At 42.3% G+C, this 19,213-nt stretch overlaps 1 long non-coding RNA gene across 1 annotated transcript; it reads right to left on the minus strand.

The window, feature by feature from the left end:
- Positions 1–3,460: 3,460 nt before the first annotated feature.
- LOC310708065 lies at positions 3,461–12,073 on the minus strand. The gene is made up of 3 exons (XR_014526838.1): positions 11,980–12,073; positions 9,112–9,295; positions 3,461–3,675 (listed from the first exon to the last, which is right to left on the minus strand). It is a non-coding gene; the product is annotated as an uncharacterized lncRNA (long non-coding RNA).
- Positions 12,074–19,213: the final 7,140 nt, after the last annotated feature.

The following is a 19,213-nucleotide window of genomic DNA, read 5'->3' on the forward strand; positions in this document are numbered from 1 at the left end:
CACAGGATGTGGCAGAAGAAGAGTGAGTTCAAGCAGCAAACAGGACATCTTTCTCTGCCCCACTGTCTCCTAGAACCAGAAACCAGGAAGAGCAGTGACAACATCTGTGCAGGAGAAGTCTCAGGTTGTAGGTGTGCAGCTTGTCAGGGAAGAGCATTTAAACCAGCAGAGGGCTGTGCTCCACAGACATTGGGGGAGAGTTGCTTAGTGGCTAGAGGTGTGTGAGTGCTTGTGCATCCAGAGTACCATAGGAGTTGCTGTAAGTTCTTGTTTTGTCAATAAATACTTAAACTTCCTTCCCCCTCTTTCTTTGGTTCCTTATATTTATTTTCACATTCTCTGCATACTCCAAATTATCTTAACATTCTTTTAATTGTCTGTTCTCATATTTATTTTTGAAACTGCAGGTTTTAACAATAATCCTGCCAATGTCTTGATCTGTTTACAGCTTATTTGTAAATATTCAATAAACCATTTCCATTCCTTTATATATATATAAAAGTTGTGTCTTGATTTCTTATTCTTCTGCTAAGCTTCACCATTTCTGCATAGTCCATTAGTTTTTTTTGTCAGGACATCTTCTTTCCATTTTTGGGTAAATAGGTTCTTGTAGCTGTAGTTGCATACAGAAACATGCCCTCCTTAACTGGGATGGGCCAGGACAGAAGGAGACAGAAGGAGCCACATTCCACCTAATTCCATTCCATTTGTTTTGCAATTAAAGCAAGTTCAGATAGTTGCTTCTTTGGTACTTTGCTTAAGATCCTCATAGGAAAAGTTATTGCTGACACATGTTTCCCCCGTCTTCTAAGTGACCATTGATGCTAATTAATAGTAGAATTTGTTCATGAGCAAACCCCTCCCCCATTTCAATCTCACTGTGACTCAAAAGTGCAATTAGAAATTGCTTTTGTAAATTCCCAACTTCCCCTTTCAGTGAATCTAATGAAGTGGTGATTAATATTCCACAGGGCTAGGCGGAAATAAGCTTCAAGGTAATTTAAAAGAGTTGTAAGGGAAGAGGACGGTGTCAGTCAATTACCAACATTGCCACAATAGACTTTAACTGTGCATAGCATAGTTGAGAAGCAAGCTGATCATTGGTCCATTCTGAAGTACTTTGGGCTATTGTTGTCTTTACATGCATAGCTTTGATGAATAAAGTCAGTGAAGGTGGGCATAGTTTGGGGGAAATGGCCTGGCAGGATAAGATGGGCCCATGGAACAGAGAGCCTCATCCTGTAGTGTAGACTATACTGAGCTAGATAGACCAATGGCTTAATTCAGTATAAGGCAGCTTCCTATATTCTTGTATTTTTGTTCTTAAAAGAAAGGATGAGGGCTCATGCAATCTTGCATTTGAAGTAAAGCAAAAATTCTTCAAATTTGATGACTCCTGATGATTAATCCAATATTTGTTGTATGAAAAATAGTGTGATGAATGGTCTCGGCCAGCACTACTATGTGTTCAGATGATGTAACCTTAAGTAAAGGTAAAGGGACCCCTGACCTTTAGGTCCAGTCATGACCGACTCTGGGGTTGTGGCACTCATCATGCTTTATTGGCCGAGGGAGCCAGTGGACAGCTTTCAGGTCATGTGGCAAGCATGACTGAGCTGCTTCTGGTGCGCCAGAGCAGCGCACGGAAACGCCGTTTACCTTCCCGCTGGAGAGGTACCTATTTATCTACTTGCACTTTGACGTGCTTTCGAACTGCTAGGTTGGCAGGAGCAGGGACCGAGCAACGGGAGCTCACCCCGTCGCGGGGATTTGAACTGCCGACCTTCTGATTGGCAAGTCCAAGGCTCTGTGGTTTAACCCAGAGCGCCACCCGCGTCCCGATGTAACCTTAGCTGGATATTAAACCATGTATGGAAATTGGATGTTACGTAGCAAAGCACAAATTAGTCTTCTTTCCATTCCATATCACTTTTGTATGCATTCACTTGTAAGCTGATTCAGTTTCCACAATAATATGCTTTTAAAAAAAGAGAGAGAGAGATCTTCATGAAGATTTGCACTCAAATGTCTATTTGTGGTTTCTCTCAAAATTGCATATCTAAACAGATCTCTCTCTCTGAAAATATGTACTTGTGACTTACATTCTGATACATATTTGATCTGAAAACTGGAAGTGCTAAAGCCAGGGATAGTGTGGATCAGGTCAGTTTGTATTGGAATTCACAAAGCTTAAAATTCTACAAGCATCCCTACTGCCATGTCCATGGCTCGCCTTTCTGGTCCAGCTGTCAGAGCTATGGTTCATGATGTAGCCCTCTTCAAAGAAGCAATAATTGTGCCCATCTGCTATTCAGGAGAGGCACGCAGGCTGGATTGACACTGCGTTGTTCTTTTGTTTAATTAGTGTATTTAATTTGGGGGGTTGTCAAATAATTAAATCATGTTGGTTGATCAATCACCTGACTCTAACTCAGTAAGTTATTAATTAATCAGTTAAACTCACATGTTAAAAACTTGCATATTTATAAAGCCACAATTTGGTACAACTTTCAGATTCTGGATACAGTATATATGGAGCAATCCCAAGCCTTCAAACTGCTAGCTGGAGGGAGATAGGATTGAATAGGTTGCCTCTACACCAACTACGAAGTGCCCTGCTGGTGGGGAGGCCCTGTCCACCACAGAAAGTCCCACAATGCTTACAGAAAACTCCACCAGTAGTGATGGTGATGTTTCTGTTGGTGGTAGCTGTCATTTTGCCCTGAAATGATGAAATCCACTCCCTCAAGAAGTAGTGATGTCCACCAACTTAGATGTCCTTAAAAGAGGATTAGACAAAATCATGGAGGGCAAGGCCATCAACGCCTCCTGGCCATGATGCCTATGTTCCCCATCCAGTATAAGAGGTATTACCGGTATATAACCATTAGGGCTAGGAGCTATGAGGTCTATGCTGCTGCAATTCACCACAATGTCCCACCACAAAAGCATATGTTGCAAAGGATAGATGGTTGTGTCGAAACATATGCTGGATTGGATATCGGCTAGAGCTGCAGCCAACCCATATGGTGGCCCCATATATTGAGAAAAGTATGCACACACCCCAGACTTTATATGTTTGCTGTGGGAACATTTAGAGCATCACTGCTGTGGCTGCAGAAAATGTGGTCATCATGGCAAGATGGGGTATATCAAATGACTTGTTGTATGGACCACCCACCCCACAGAGGGCAGTCCACAAGGAGGCTATGGGGTGATTCATATATTACTGGAATGGCATGGGGGCTACATTTGCTTATCTGAATCCCATGCCACTCACTTTAGTAACATCTGTCAAGAAGAACAGTGTGGTTCAAATGAACTTCTCTGGGTAATACATTTCTGAGCTCTGATTCAAATTGAGCCCTTTAGCTGTGTAAAGTCATCCATTAGGGTGGAAATATTGGGCCTCTGGAGTTTACACACACACACACACACACACACACACACACACACACAATTTAGAGTTAATGGGAATTTTTTTCATTGGAGGTTTTGTTGCACATCAATTTCACTTTATGCTTTAAAGCGTGTACATAGCAACTAGCAAGGTTGATGTTCGCCTTCTAGCTCTCATCTCTGGCATTCGATTTGACTTTTCTGAAGTACAGCCATTGCCCAAGGTGTCGCCGCCTCCTTGCTGCAGCAATATTTCCCCACAGCTGGTCCAACAGGCTGGAATCAAGCAAACGAATGTGGCATCACTATTGAACCATTAGCAGAGGAAGCTGTGTTTTCTTGGCAAAATTGTACAAGGGGTGAAAATGGGTGAGTAGTTCCCTTAAATGATGTGGCACTGTGAAGCTGTTTTATTATAGGGAGAACAGTCTCTAATATTTTCCCTGCGGCAGGTGTCTGCAGTGATTTAGAAAGCTGTTGGACCCCAAGAAGTGTTGCCAAGTTTAATTTTTAGAGTGCTGTGCTTGTTAACTAGGTAAAACGTGCGCCGCTGTGGCAGTGCTGAGGGAGTGGGGCAAAGAAACTTAAGTGTCACCTGGGAACATAAAAATGTTCATTGATGCAGTGAAGGGTGGGGAGAAACAAAGGCAGAAAATGCTAACGATATTGTAGAATAAATAGATTAGAGTCAACAGTGAAAATGGAAGGGACAAGCTCATGAAAAATTCATGGGGCGGTTGCCAAGGGATTGATGGGTTATTTATGATGAAAACCTTTGTTATTTTAACATGAATTGCAGGTCATTACTACTGCTAAAAGCAACTAATGTGTGTGCTCTCCTTAAAACATTGTGGGGAGGGAGTTGGCGAGGAAACCTGTTCCTTAAAAACACACACAAAATCTTATACTCTTAACACACACCTTTGCATTTAATCACATTTAAGGGGTTTTTTGATGTTTGCTGCAATAGACTAACACAACACCAGGAAGCAGTGTTATCAGTGCGCAGCCCCACGAAAGGAGGATATGAGAAAACTGTTTAAATGACAATGGATGTGATGTAAGTAAAGGCATTACTGCAACACATTTTTTTGTTTTTGTTTTTTGTGTGGACAGAGGCTGTGAGGAGATCTGGGGTAGTTTCAATTGTGAAGTTGTGGCATCATTCTCTACACTCACAACATGACTCTCTCTCTCTCTCTCTCTCTCTCTCTCTCTCTCTCTCTCTCTCTCTCTCTCTCCACACACACACACACAGAGAGAGAGAGAGAGAGAGAGAGAGAGAGAGAGAGAGAGCGCTTTCTACTCAGTCAGCTCATTGGTTTCCTCCTGACCTGGCGGGCAGGCTGCAACCAGATTCTGATTTTGAGGGGGCTGCCCAGTTACACTCTAAGTATCCTCTGCCTGTTGGCCTGTGTGTTCCTCTTGTATTCCTCTTCCTGAATCTATGCTCCAGCACCTCTGGACTCCTGACTTGGCATTTTTATTGATCCTCTTAAGGATTAGGCAGCAGCAAAGAATAGCTAGTACAGTATTAAAACAGTGGACTGAAGAAATATAATGTGTGACATTATTTTGTCTGCTTACTCAGAAATTGCTGTGTTGGCCCCAGTGACTTGTTTTCCAACTGTATATTTAAATGGTTGGTTTTTTAAAGTGACAAGATTATCTTGATACATGGCTGCCAGAAGTTTTCATTCTTTTCTTACTGATGCAAAAAGTTTCTGAATTGCCGATGATCGGCCAAGTGAAAGGTGGCAACCCTATGGCTAGGGATGCTTATTGATTTTAAAGAATTACATCTCTCAATCAAATGATCTCTAAGGTAGCTTGCAACTTATTATTAAAATACAAGAATAAAATGCAATTAAACACAGTAGTGGGGCAGCTAAGAGATACTGTGGTGTGTGTGTGTGTGTGTGTGTGAGAGAGAGAGAGAGAGAGAGAGAGAGAGAGGTGTTAATCTAAGGTTACATTACCAGATCTTTTTCAATGAATCCGGGGACACCTTTCAACTTCAATGGAATTTGTATGGGGGCTGATTTGTAAATCCGGGGACTGTACCCCGGGAAACAGGGACGTCTGGTAACCTTATGTTAATCTTCCCTCTTGCCACTGCTCCTGCTGCTGCCTTTGTAGGACATCTGTGGGTATCAGTTGAGGGTGCTGTAGACTTGCCTCCTTTCTGAAGCCATCTATGCCTTTATTTGAGTGAACTTCATGGAGGAAGGTTTCACAGCAAAGTTGAAAGAGCTGTTCTTTGACGTATTCATCACTAAATTGCAAAGCTCAAAATCTTTGCAAAAACTACCATAGTTTGGAGGCTTGGAGCCACTGCTCCCTGGTTACAGTTTTGAAATATACAGTACAGTTTCTGTATTTCCTATTGAGCAAAATCGATCCCCCTGCATATCATGCCTTGCAACAGTCAGCCCCGAGTGCTTTCTCTGTCTTTCCCTCTGTCTGACAGATAAAACGTTTACCTAAATGAGATTTTGTGATATTCAAACATATATTTTGTGCTAAATAGTCATTGGGTGTTAATTGCAAGGGAAAAAATAGCCTTCCTAGTTAGATTTCACATCTGTTTGCCAGATTCAAAATTTAATAATACAAGCCAACCAACACATGTTAAGGTGTCTTCTTTTTTAAAACACATTGTTATTTGGCAGGTAGATTGTTTTCAGGTGGGTAAATGATAGAGCAAGAAACCAAGGGAAGAAAAAGGAAGTGCTAATGATCAAGGGTGTGTAAGGAATGGCTCAGAAGACAGGGATTTAAAAAGTAAAATAAAACCCCCTTCAAATGAATATAAGCACCCCCAGTTCAGCACAGAAGATCCACCAACAGAGTTTTCACTCACTGAAAGTTACATTTGAATAACTCTGGGAGTGCACATCTCCACTAGATAGTTTACAGATTGTACTCTCATTGAATTTAACGTGTGAATGCTCCTACTACATATGAAAATGAGATGATGGTGAACATGTCTCAGGGTCAAAAGGAACTTGGAAAGAGGTCGAGAAGAGTTGACAGAATCCTGGGAACATGAACTTTCTCCTGGTTTTTCTGTGTACATTAACATTCAAGGGAGAGCAGCAGTAGGGATAGGTGGAGAAATTCAGTTCAGTTCTCATTTAAAGGTGACTGTTTAATTCAAACTTTACAAGACAATACACAAACTGAAAGACACAATTAGCACATCTCCAAATTTGTAGCGCAGTTCTCCAGCCACATCCTGTGTTCAGAAATGCTTATATTAGGGGAAAGAGTGCATTGAAATGCACATCTTAGTGAAAATAACATGCAAAAATGCATTCCATTAATGAACATTAATTTGCAAAAACATGCATACTAGGGGAAATAGCATACAAAAATGTGTACATTAGGAGAACTTTGAGCTGCAATGCTGAGGGATTTCATCATTTTCATTTTCAAATTGAGGTGGAGAACAAGAAGACAGGGAAAAATGAGAAAGTGGACAGATTTGGGACAGCAGTGACCAGTGCTAGCACTGCCCCTGCCCCAGTTCACCTTCCACAGTTGGAGGACAATTGCGTGGCCAGGCACACCCCCCCCCTACTCTTCAGTCCATCCCAATACCAAGACAAAGAGACTTGACAACCAATATTTGGGTGAAATCAAGCCGCAACTTTATTGACAACAAATGCAATATATAAAGGGTGGGAGTGTGGGAGGTCCAACAAAAAAATTGGTTGCAGAGCAAGCCACATGCCTATGTATATTTAATATGTGTAGGCAAAGCAATGAAGCCTAATTTGATTGATAGAATACCTGGCCTCTAGTGGGTGGGGCTTTTATGCTGTACTCTAGAATTGGCCCCTCCTTTCAGCTTGTCAGTTAAGAGGCTAACTGTCACTTGCCTCGAGTTGTTCTGTTTCTCTCTGTCAGTATGTAACCATGTTACATTTTTCTACTATTAAAGCTTTGTTTCAAAGATATATGTGAGCTGCTTACTTCACTGGATGAGAAGACAAACTCTGCTAAAGAAGGAGAAGGTAGAATATCTTACACTTGGTGAGTGAGGAGATATTTCTCTGACAGGAGGACTGATTTTTAGTCACCCCCCTCCACAACAATATATACAGTATATGTAATTTACTGGAGAGATGGGCTAAGCACACACACACACACACACACACACACACACACACACTGTGGCCCATTCTTGTTCGCGATTCACTGATTAGCTGATTATCCAGACAGCAAGCTCAGCCCAAAGGCTTCTTTTGCTGCTTGGGAAAGAGTTCCTGGGACTTCCCATGTCAGATCATGGCGCATGGGGTAATGCCAGCCCGCAATCGCACCCACCAGAGAGGGTGAGTGGATTTGTGCAAAGTGGGGAGTCTTCTATACTCGAGGAGACCTCCCTCATATTTCAGAACCCTGAAAGACTCCCCACATCACACCATCTTGTTCCAACTTGTACAGAGCAACAGGAACAACAGTGTGAAGGGCAAAGCTGATGTAGTTACTGTGCTCCATTACAGAACGGCTGAGGAAGCATTTTGGGTGATGAAACATGGGATGAGGAAAAGGTATTGCTGAAGCAGTTTGCCCTCACACTATTCCATCCACCCCCTGCCTCTTCCAAGGTCCTCTTGATTTCATTTCTCCCAGAGAGGAAATTTGAGCCCAGAACTTTTACAAGATCCGTAGTGCCATAAATTCTCCCCTTGCTGGGGTCATTGTATAACCAAATGGCATAAATCCCTCACACCTTCCGTATAATTTTGTGGGAATTTCTGAGTCAGTGAGTTTTCATGTTTATGTTTTAATTCATTTTATGTTGCCGTTTCCTTTTTACACGCTTGTATGCTGTTATAAAAGTGATTTAAAGAAATTGGCTAAATAAAGTGAAAGATAAAAAGAATCAAGCATTAAAAAACAAACAAACAGGAAGAAGCAAAGGTGAGTGGAAGAGATGCTGGCCCAGTACTGAATGTGAATGAATCATTTCTACAATGGAGGCAATATTCTGAAGGACTGCACAATGTGACATTAGAGAATTACTCTAACAAGAGTATCCCTCCTACTCCAATTGATCTTTCCATCAATTGCTGTTCATTTGCTATGGATGAATTCACTAAGGTGGACAAGCAAAGCTAAGAAAAAGCACCTGGCATAGATCCCTGAATGACTGCTGAAGTGCTTTTTGCAGAAGGTATGAAACCAATTGGCAAACATAATTTGCTTGGGTGGTTTCTTCATGGAAGGATGGAAAGGGCAGGCACTGAATTAAATTCATCCTTAGCAAAATCCACTGGAGGAGCTCTGGGTAGATATGGAGAAGTTAGGATCAGTCACATTTAAAGTCAAATATACCTAAATAGCACTTTCTGAAACAATACGTACACAAAGGACAGCTATCCATCAAAATGCACATTTCTTCAAATTTTGCAATGCAATTCTCCAGCCAAGCAATGTGCAAAAGAAAAAAGGCACATACTAGGCTTAAGGTGTATAAAAATGTATATATCGGTTAAAACAAACAAACATTGATATGCATTATATTAGGGAAAGTCCTTGCAAGGCATATTAGGCAAAATCACATACAAACATGGATATGAGGATGATGAATTTTCATGCAAATGTAATTCCTCCCTCCCCCCCCCCCAACTGATGTGGAAATGTGGAGAACCAAACTTAAGGTTGCAAAAATGAAAAACCAAAACTTTGAGATTTCTTTACCCCTACAGGTGGAAGATTGATCCGAGTGAAAGGGGCCTTCCTCTCATGCCCTCACAATTTCTCTAAGCCAGTCCGTCACCCATCTCTTGCCTCTGTATTTGACTCAGTCCTCCACCAATCATCAGATGGGATGCTGTCCACTTGCCAACTTCCATTTCCCCAGCGGAGGCATCATCTCAGCAAACTGTGCAAGCCAAAGGAGAGAGATGGATAAGCTCCTTACACCCCTCTCCTGGAACATTGCTTCTTGCGTTTATAACTTATTAAAAAGCGTTGACTTTTTTATTATTAGAAATCCTCTCCAGCAAAAACTGGGGCAGTTTAATATAACCTCTAAGCCTGCCAAAGCCACATGCAATAAGTAAAAAGCAAGTTATCCCCGGATCTTCAGCTTGCTCACTTTACTTGCACTGATTACTTATTAAGTATTCATAGTGAGCTTGGCACTTGAAAGCTGGAGAAAGACAACACAACTCTTGCTTCCCCTAATACAATTTCATCATCCAAAGAGACAAGAAACCCAAACTGTACTGCGCAACCCTGAGGAGGACTGTAACCGGGCAGATTTTCATAAATATCACTCTTCTCTTGACTGTTATGACAACCACGTGTCTAGGGTTCTACACTGAGAAGGGAGCCTCCATGAGAAGAAGCAGGCTCCCTGCTTCAAATAACCACCCAGGGTAAGGAGAATAGCGGGCAGAGCTAGCACACTCAATTCTATCCATCCCCACCATACACGTGTTGTTTCACTCCATTTCCAGAACATGTAAACAAAGACTATGAAAGCATCAGAGATGGATTTAGGGCATTGTAGCAGGTCCGCTCACCTTCCCCAGTGGGCGGTGTTGTGGTGGGGTATCCGGGACTTCCCAGTGACTCGGATAGCGGGCAGAGGTATGCCAGCCATGTCATAGGAATTCCTGGCTGTGTCACGCCCCTGGCTGACTAATCGGTGCACCTGGGGGTGTGGCCACTTGCTGTCTAAAGTGTGGTGTGGCTGGGGGGCACCCTCCTTTCGCCTCCTCACTAGATCTCCCAGCCCACCCTCCCTCTTTTTATGCGTTGCTATGATTTTGGCCTTGCTATGGACTAAAGTCAGCTGCCATATTGTTGGGGCCAGGCAGGAATTTTTCCACTTGGCAAATAGGCACCAGCCATTTAGTTTTCACCTACCTTGTAGCAATTGTCACAACTTTGTAAGGTTAGGGATTGGGTAAGCCTTTGTTTATGGGAGGGGAGGTTGTAGCCTCCGCCTGCCCCTCCTCAATAAGGGCATCCTGTTTATGGGATATGGGGGTGTGGATCCTTTCTGAAGCCTGGGCATGGGCTGGGGCCATGCCATGACCCCATCGGGGACCCTGGGGGTGCCCCGATTTGACTTATTTCATAGGGCTCACCCTACCCTTAGTGAGACTCCCTGCAGACAGGCAGGAGTCAGGATATAGTCTGGTTTCACCCAATGCCTAAGCCAAACCACTCACATCTGTAACCAATAAAGTTGTGGCCTATTTATCCCATTAACCTAATATATTCGTGCCCATGTGTTTATTATCTAAAGCAACTGCAGGGCCCAGGGCTTCATCACGCAAGTTCCACTGCACTGGGCGTCAAGCCTAGGGAGTGTCACAGGACTTCATCACAGCAATGATATAGTGAGTTCAGCAGAACAGAAGATGACAAGTTGGGGGCACCAAATTTTGGCCTTGCACAGCGTGCCACTGAGATTTGAAAGACCAAAGTCTTCCCCTAGAGGCATGCGAGAGAGAAGACAAAGAGCAGGCAGATGAAAGCAACCTGAGGGGTCATTGTAGGACTTGCCATTAGAGTAGAGTTGAGAATTAGGACAACTGTGTGGTGAGAGAGGTGTATGAGACCTATGGCAGACAGGGACTAAAGAGGGGGGTTGGGCAATGTGATTGTGGAGAGCATGGGGTCAGGAGTTACGAGGCCTTCACTTAGAGCATGGTGCTGATAACACCAAGGTGGCAGGTTTGATCCCTATATAGGACAGGTGCAGACCCTGAATTGCAGGGGGTTGGGCAAGATGATCCTTAGGGTGCCTTGCAACTCAACAATTCTATGATTATATGTGCTTGGAATTATGCTACATATTTTTGAAGGAGTCAAAATACACACGTCAGAATTTACATCCGCCAAACAGGACAGCGTGCAGAAAAATACTGGATATTCCAAGCTTCTTTTTCTGTGGCCTGTTGGCCATGTGGAAAATGTTAGGCATGCTTGTACTTAGCCTTTATACAGTCCCTATGAAAATCACACTGTGCTGTTCAGATTGCAATGCATCTAGATGGTGGGCATTTCTCATCAAGCCCTGGGAACCGTTTGCATTGTTTGCCAAAGGGTATTGTGGTCAGAGAGTGAAATGTACTGTTTCACACTCCTTTGAGCAGTGGGAAGTCCCTGGGCAGCTTTAAATAGTCAGCTTCCTTTCTACCAAGGACTTGTGGGTGTTCTGTAATATTATGCTTGCAGATGGAGAGAAGGCAATATGCAAAGAAGCACACATCTTGTGCCCGGGATGCAAAGTAATGTCACTTTCAAAGCAACATTAGCTGTGGAAGCCCTCTAGCCTTCGCCAGCAAGCTCTAAACAAATAAAATAAAATCCCTTTAGAGCTGCTTCTCTCTCTCTGATCTTGTGCACCCCATAACTTTTGTCTACATTAATGTATGACAGCCATTCACTCCCTTAGAATACAGTAAAGGACAGGATTTTGGAATACCATTGTGGTGGAGGCAAGTTCTTCGTCCCTGTGGAGTTTGCTAGTTCTTTTGAAAATGTCTGTACAGGGGGAGAGAAAGGGTTAATAAGTAGACCAACAGAAAAGCCAGAGGTGATGCCTACCTGTTTATAAAAGGGCTTAGCCTGGGGTTTGAGTTAGCTAGTTAGTGGGTAGTTTGTTGGTTTTAGTTGGTTGGCTGGTTGGTTGGTTGGTTGGTTGGGAAAGGCAGTTGGGAAAGCAGTTAGCAGACAGTTGGAAATAGAGAGACAGTTAGTGCAGTGGGTTCTTGTGTGAGGGGAAGTAGAAGAGATAGAGACAGGATAAAATAAGACTAAGAAGGTAAAGAGTAACAACGTTTTGAATGCAGTTAAAGTTTATTTGTATTTGCAATAAACTACACTCTTCTTTGTTAACTTAAGAACCTGACTGAGACTAAGTGATTTACCAGGGAGGACCTGGTTGGTGGCAGCGGATTAGTGGTGTACGGGTCAATAGTCCGTGAGACAACCGGGAGCTCCGAATGAACGACACAGTCCCCTTCTCTGAAAATGGCCTGCCTGTAACTGAGTTGTCATACAATTCATATCAAGGGACAATGCCGGTGAACTGGAAGGTTCTTTCCGAGGTATAAGATCTGAGGAATTAACAGTAGCATTTCATTATTATTATTATTATTATTATTATTATTATTATTATTATTATGATTTTCAGTTGCATACATTTCAATAGTTTTACAATCATTCTAACATTTCAAAACTCGACTTCCTTCCTCCTCTTTCTGTGGTTCCTTCAAAAAAATTTTTTACATTTCCTGCATATTCTAAATTACCTTAACTTATTCTTTTATTCATCTACTTTAAATATATTCTCTTATAAAACTGCGGGTTATTATAATAATCCTGCCAATGTCCTTATCTGTTTACAATTTGTTTGTAAATATTCAGTAAACCATTTCCATTATCAGTAGTGTTTCAATAAGGCTGGTGAAATTCCTCCGGGTGATTCCTCTCTCCCTAGTGGTTTTGCTGAGCCATTAGAGACTCAAGTGTATTCTTACCTCCATGACTGGACAATGGGACATGGACATGCCTTGTGGGGAAAGTCGTGAGGGGTTTGGAAATGCTGCTAAGAGTGAACTGGGGTCAGGGTGCAATGTCAGGACCCCATGCAGCCCTGCAGGCCCTGTGCAGCCCCAGTGGTGAGACCCTATGGTGAGAGTTGCAGTGAAGACAGCCAATGAGATGCTATCTTTGGGCTTGCAGGTAAATGAAAGCAGTGAAGGGGTGGGATGTGGGAGCATGATTCTCCTCTATGTTACTCGTGCTCTCATTAGTTCTGCAACCCCAAAGCTGGTGTCTTAGTTGGCTAAGCTCGTTGTCACTCTTGCCTTGGGGCCAGAACTGGTAAAAGTTGAAATAATGGGTAGCTGAGACTATCAAGGATCTGGTGTGCACTGCCAAGAAGCCTTGTCCTCGGTTGTTTGCCACTCACCAGGATAGCCAGCCACAGAGGGAGGGAGAGTGAAGAGCAGTAATGATGGCACTGATTCCTCCCGAAGGTTAAGGAAAGGTAGGGTAGGAGAGGAATGGAGGACATCCAAGGCATTTGGGTAGAAGCAGAAGTTTGGTCATAAGAGTAAGCATTTGGGAGATTTCACACATTCCTTATTGGGATGTAATTAGCAGGGTGCTGCAACATGCCTGACTTTTTGGAGACATGAAGTGCGATCCTATGTATGGTTGCAGGGCCAGCTAAAGACATTTTGACACCTGAGGGGGACCGCAAAATGGTGCCCTCTCTCTGCCAGCAAAGAAGGTGTGAGGGAAGACCTACCTCAGGAACAAGGGGGGAAAGAAAGATCAACATCAGGATCCGATCTACTGCTAATCATCCAGAGATCCCTCAGTAGATCCCAAACCACCCAGATGTAGATATTCAGTCTACTGCTTATTTATTCGAGCCTTGCTTCTAACATTGAGTTGTGAGGGGCTGATCAGTTGGGTGTGACAGACAAGATTACTGCCTCGTTGAGAGATTGAGCTATTCAGGCCTCTTTGAAGGACATATTTGTGTGACCACTGCTAAAGAAACACTCTCCGGACCACCCTTCCCTAGCTTGGTGACCTTCAAGTGTTTTGGACTGCAATGTCCATCAGCCCCAGCTAGCACAGAGATTATGGGAGCTACAGCACAGGGCATCTGGAGGGCACCAGGATGAGGAAGAGAGGTGTAGATCTTGTGGAGTTGTAACCTTTCTCCCTGGCATGCTCTGCTTCTTTGTGTAGGAATTATTTTGTTTGTTTGTTTTGAGTGTGGACCTCAGTCACAGGACCTCATGCATGCAGTCTAAGGTAATACAACCCAGGCACATGTTTACAACCTTGCTGGGAATGAGGCTTCTGTCTCTCCTTTTGATGGGTTTCCTGAGCATATAGAATTTCAGAAGGAGAGAGAGTTCAAACATGGTGTGTTACTTTGATTTTAATGTCTTGTTTGATGTCTTTAAGCTTCCAGATGTTATGGGTTGTTGCTGAATCTTGTATAAGGGAAAATATTTCCCGGTGGACTTTGTCAGTTCTCTCATAGTCTGTGTTCAGCTCAGTACAGGGAGGGAGGGAGGGAAGAGGAATTTTATCCATTTTTTCCTGTTATATAAATTACTCCTTATTGACCTCATGAACAACTGCAGTATGATTATAAACCAAACAGGGCAAACTGGATAGGTGAGAGTGGAGCAGAAACAATTATTTTTGCATGAAAGTTCTCTTTGGGGTTGTACTGATAATATTAATGTTCTGCCTATCTCCCACGTATGCAGATTTGCAAATCGTGACTTTAGGTCGGAAATGAAATCCCTCCTCTTGCTTTCTTGTCTTCTAGTTTTTGCAATGTGCTGCTTCTCCTGTTCCTCGTTTTAGATTGCTATCTTCTGTGTGTGCATAATTTGTTAAATAACTGTAATCCACAATGAAAGCCTACATTTCCTCTCTCTTTATGTTTGCCATTGCAAATCAGCACAGGACTAAACTAGTTGTTATGCTGAGTGCAAAGCTGACCCCTACAAAACAGAAGCTGTAGGTCTGGCTCAGCAACATCTAGGTCAGGGCTTGGGGGCCTTTTTCAGACCGAAGGTCTCTTGGCCTTGCTAAATCACTATCCCCATCACTAAATCATTGCCTTCCTGGACAGGCTTTGGGAAGGCTTTTTAGACATTATATATGGACCAGACTTGCAATTCTTTAGATTTAAACTCCTCACCCCAAATCTTAAAAAGTTAATGCAATGGTGGAGGATTAGGACAGTGAGCTTTTGTCAGCGGGTTCACTTCTGGTGAGTTCACTTCCCAGACTTTGATATCAGTCCTGAATTCTCACCCTAGATATACCACTATCTTCCCGCCACTCTCTTTCCTCCCACTCCATCTGGCCTAACATTGCAGAGTTGCTATTAAGTATTAGTAAGCAGGTGGAAGCAAAGAGCTCTTAGCAAAAAAATGTGACACAAGGATTTTGATTCTGCAAACCCCTCACCTGAGCAAAAGACTGTGGTGAACAAAACTAAGAATACATAGGTTGGGCATCATCTATGGTAGGGATGGTGAAGTTGTGGCCTGCATATGCTTTCAGATTCCAGCTCTCACACTCCCATCTGGCATGGCTAGTGGTCAGGGATGGTGGGAATTGTAGTCATACAAAATCCAGGATTTCATGGTCCCAGTCTCTGACCTAAGAGGATGTTGAAGTGTAGGAATGAAAAAGAAGCAGAGCTGTTCTTGCTGGATCATGTCCAGCTTCCCAGTTTTGCTTACCATTTTGAAAAACCAATTAGTTAATAGCTATCCTAGTAGATGACAGCCGAATGTTCATGTTGGAATCATAAATCAGCCTGAATTCTTTCTAGGATGATGCTTTTCGCATGTAAACCACCTTGGGATTTTTCATGACAGATGACATAAATGGTAACAAATAAACAAATAAACAAAGACACGCATCACAATTGAAACACTGGAATAACAGAATCCATCATGCTGTTGTTTTATGCAAGGATCCTCAAATGCAAAATCAAAGCTGGAAAATATTTCCTTTCTTGTGCCACTAGAAACTATCAAAAGCTTGTCTGCAGCAGCAGCTAAATTATACGCGGCAAATAATTGGAAATCTCTAGGTATCCCACCAGTTGGATCCATAATGAATGAGATCTGTCAGTCAAGCTAAAATTAACTGAATAATTCCCAAAATGAAAGAAACCCCCCTCAATTGTATTTTTTAGATATATTGAGCCCACATAGAAAACAAGCTTTCTGGGAACACACTAGAATCATGCAAATGTATGTGTATATTGTAAGGTAAGATTAGAAACAGTGAGAAGTAAACATCTTTGACAGTACCAAGTTCGTATTTTGTTTGCTGAGTTTAAGGAAGGGAGGAAGGTCATCGATCAGCATTGGCCATTCATTAGCAAAGCGAATGCAAGGAGGTGTGTACCGCTTGCCATACTGAGTCTATAAACTTTACAAAATAGTCCCTATTTCCCCAACACTGGCAGAAAATTGGTCAAATCAACCTCAAACTTCTTTGGAAGAAGCTTAGAACTTTGCAAAGTTCAAACCAACTCTGAACAACATACAAATTATTTACTAGATAACAGAGCATGCTTGTAGCATTGAAGGTTCCAGGTCATCCCAAGGGTTAATTTGTCTTTAACTAATTCAGACATCATTGATTCAGGATAACATCAGTTATCCTACATCATTTTTTTGAGTGGGGGTGGGAAAATCATAGTCGATAGCAAACTTCTATTCATACTGCATTAGAAAATTTGACACACACCCCCCCAAATTATGTAGTGTATTTCAAGATCTGGGGGAACATTGGACTCAGCTACATTAGTTAAAAAATAACGCTTTGAATGCATTATGAACAAGCAACACCAGATGGCACCAAAGAGCAAAATTAATTTCTATGTGATTTTTACATAGTGTTTTTTTCTTTGTTATAACGAATTTATTTCTGACATATTCATAGCATTCCCCCCCCTCCCGTGTGTGGATCCACCCCTTGTCAAAAATTAACAATTTTACAATCCAGATAGTTTCTCATATTTTCTGGTGGCTAAACGCTGCCCTGTTTACTTCAGCGATTTCCAAGCAATAATCATTTCACTTCAGAAGCTCGTGTCATATTCCAGTTTAAACAATATAATATAAATGATAAAAATGGCATGTGTCAGATCAAGCAGAACAGGGGGTGGCTCTTGTTATAATAGGACCTGACTGAATAGGTTGGAATTTGGTAAGTAATAGCTCCTATGGATGAAATCTATTTTCCAGTGACAATGCAACGAACAGAAAACAGTATAAGAACTTCTTATACAGTATTTTTAGAGGTTCTCAAAGTACGTTGGACTGAGAATCACTATGTTGGATGTCTTGTTCTTTTGCAAACCACCACATTTTCTTATTTTACATACAGTCAACCACTTAGGAGAATATGTGAAGAGCCTCTGATTAAAACTCAGTCACTACAGTTGTTATTTTGTTATTATCCCCAAAAGCAGTAAGTGGACTGCTGCAGCATGTCACATACTAGAAAACGGGGAAATCAATTCATTTACTTTGTATTGTGATGCAAACCTACCTAATCTCCCCTTCCCAAGCCAATATACTTCAGAATTCAATTGTCTCCAAATTTTGCTATGAGGTTCTCCAACCCAAAAAACATACACGTGTGTTTGTGGAAATAGGATACAAACATGCATTATACTAGGGAGAAATTATTTGCATATGGTAAAGGTAAAGGACCCCTGGATGGTTTAGGGGTCATTCCACATCAAATCAATGCAAAAAACAAGAGTTTTACCACCAACCATCTCAGATTTTGATGAAACTTGGTGTACATCCTTCCCTTATGGTGGGAAGACTGGAGTGGAAGACAGGAGTGCCTGGCGTGCTCTAGTCCATGGGGTCTCGAAGAATCGGACATGACTAAATGGCTAAACAACAACAAGAAATCCTTTGTTCTGGCCTAAGATCCTCCCTCTATTGTGTGGGCAGGTAGTCCCTCCCCTACCTGGCCTGGTCTCCTTGGCAACGCTTCCCCCAGGTGGGATTGGACAACTGACTGAGGTAATTGGAGACCTCCAGGTATCCCACCTGAGGGAAGGCAAAGCCAAGCCTATGCTGTTGGAGCCGCTCCAGATTCAGGGGCTGCACGCGTCCACACAAAGGGCACCCCCTGTTTCATGCGGGGAGCGGTCATTATTTACAGTGTTTTCTGTCATAGCATTTTCAGTACAGTTGTTCCTCGGAAGTCGAACGAAATCTGTTCCGGAAGTCCGTTCGACTTCAAAACGTTCGGAAACCAAGGCGTGGCTTCCGACTGGCTGCAGGAAGCTGCATCAGTCATTCAGGTTCCTAAGAACATTCACAAACCAGAACACTCACTTCCGGGTTTGCAGCATTCTGGAGCCAAAATGTTCAACTCACAAGGCATTCAACTTCCGAGGTATGATTGTATTTGCATTTGCAAATATTATTTGTTGCATAGATCTGAGTGTCTTTGGCCTTAAGCAATCAAAGTTTGATCTGGCTCACTCCAGGGTTCCATCTTTCTATCCTCTTAAAGTGGTTCCTGAGGCAAGTTTTATTTTTAAGGCAAGAAACTTCCCCTACCCCAAAATGACTTTCCCATATTGATTACCTGGTGGTTTTCGTGTGTGTGAAAACACAAAAAAATTCAGCTCAGCCTTAGATTAATGTAAGAACTCTGAATTCCGGCGATCTACCTCCCCCATACTAAAGCTGATCTGTTATTTTGATCTATACAAAAGCATCATTCTTCTCTCTTGTGCTTATGAATATGTTATAAGCTGGGGCTAAATGTAATTATGTAAATGGTAGTCATTCGTTTGCTATACAGATTAATGTTCTGCCTCATCGGGATCCCAACAGGAAGAGGCAGAAGTTTGAGCTCCGCAGCTGCGCCTCTGTGTGGTGCTGCCTTTCAGCTAAAATCTAAAAAGAATGAAAGAAATTATTGCTTATTGTGATGGATTCCCCACCCCCTCCACACATATAGTAGGTGGTTAGCTACAGATCACATGCACTGGAAAATATTCACAAGTAATAATCAGTCTATTGTGAAAGAGTTTATTCTTCCTGAATATTATCCTTCAGCTCTCAAGTTGAAGTTTTAGTTTTTATTTATTCTTCTCTTCTCTCTTTTTTTTTTTTTTCAAAACTGATGTTTCCTTGATGACCTACTGAAAGTGTATCAGGGACCACCAATCCTTCCCAGGTCACAGTTTGGGAACCACTGTATTTGCTGAATAAAATGTACCATAATCTATTTGTTCTTG

Source organism: Podarcis liolepis (genome assembly GCF_965112155.1).
Source record: "Podarcis liolepis genome assembly, chromosome: 5".
Classification (NCBI taxonomy): domain Eukaryota; kingdom Metazoa; phylum Chordata; class Lepidosauria; order Squamata; family Lacertidae; genus Podarcis; species Podarcis liolepis.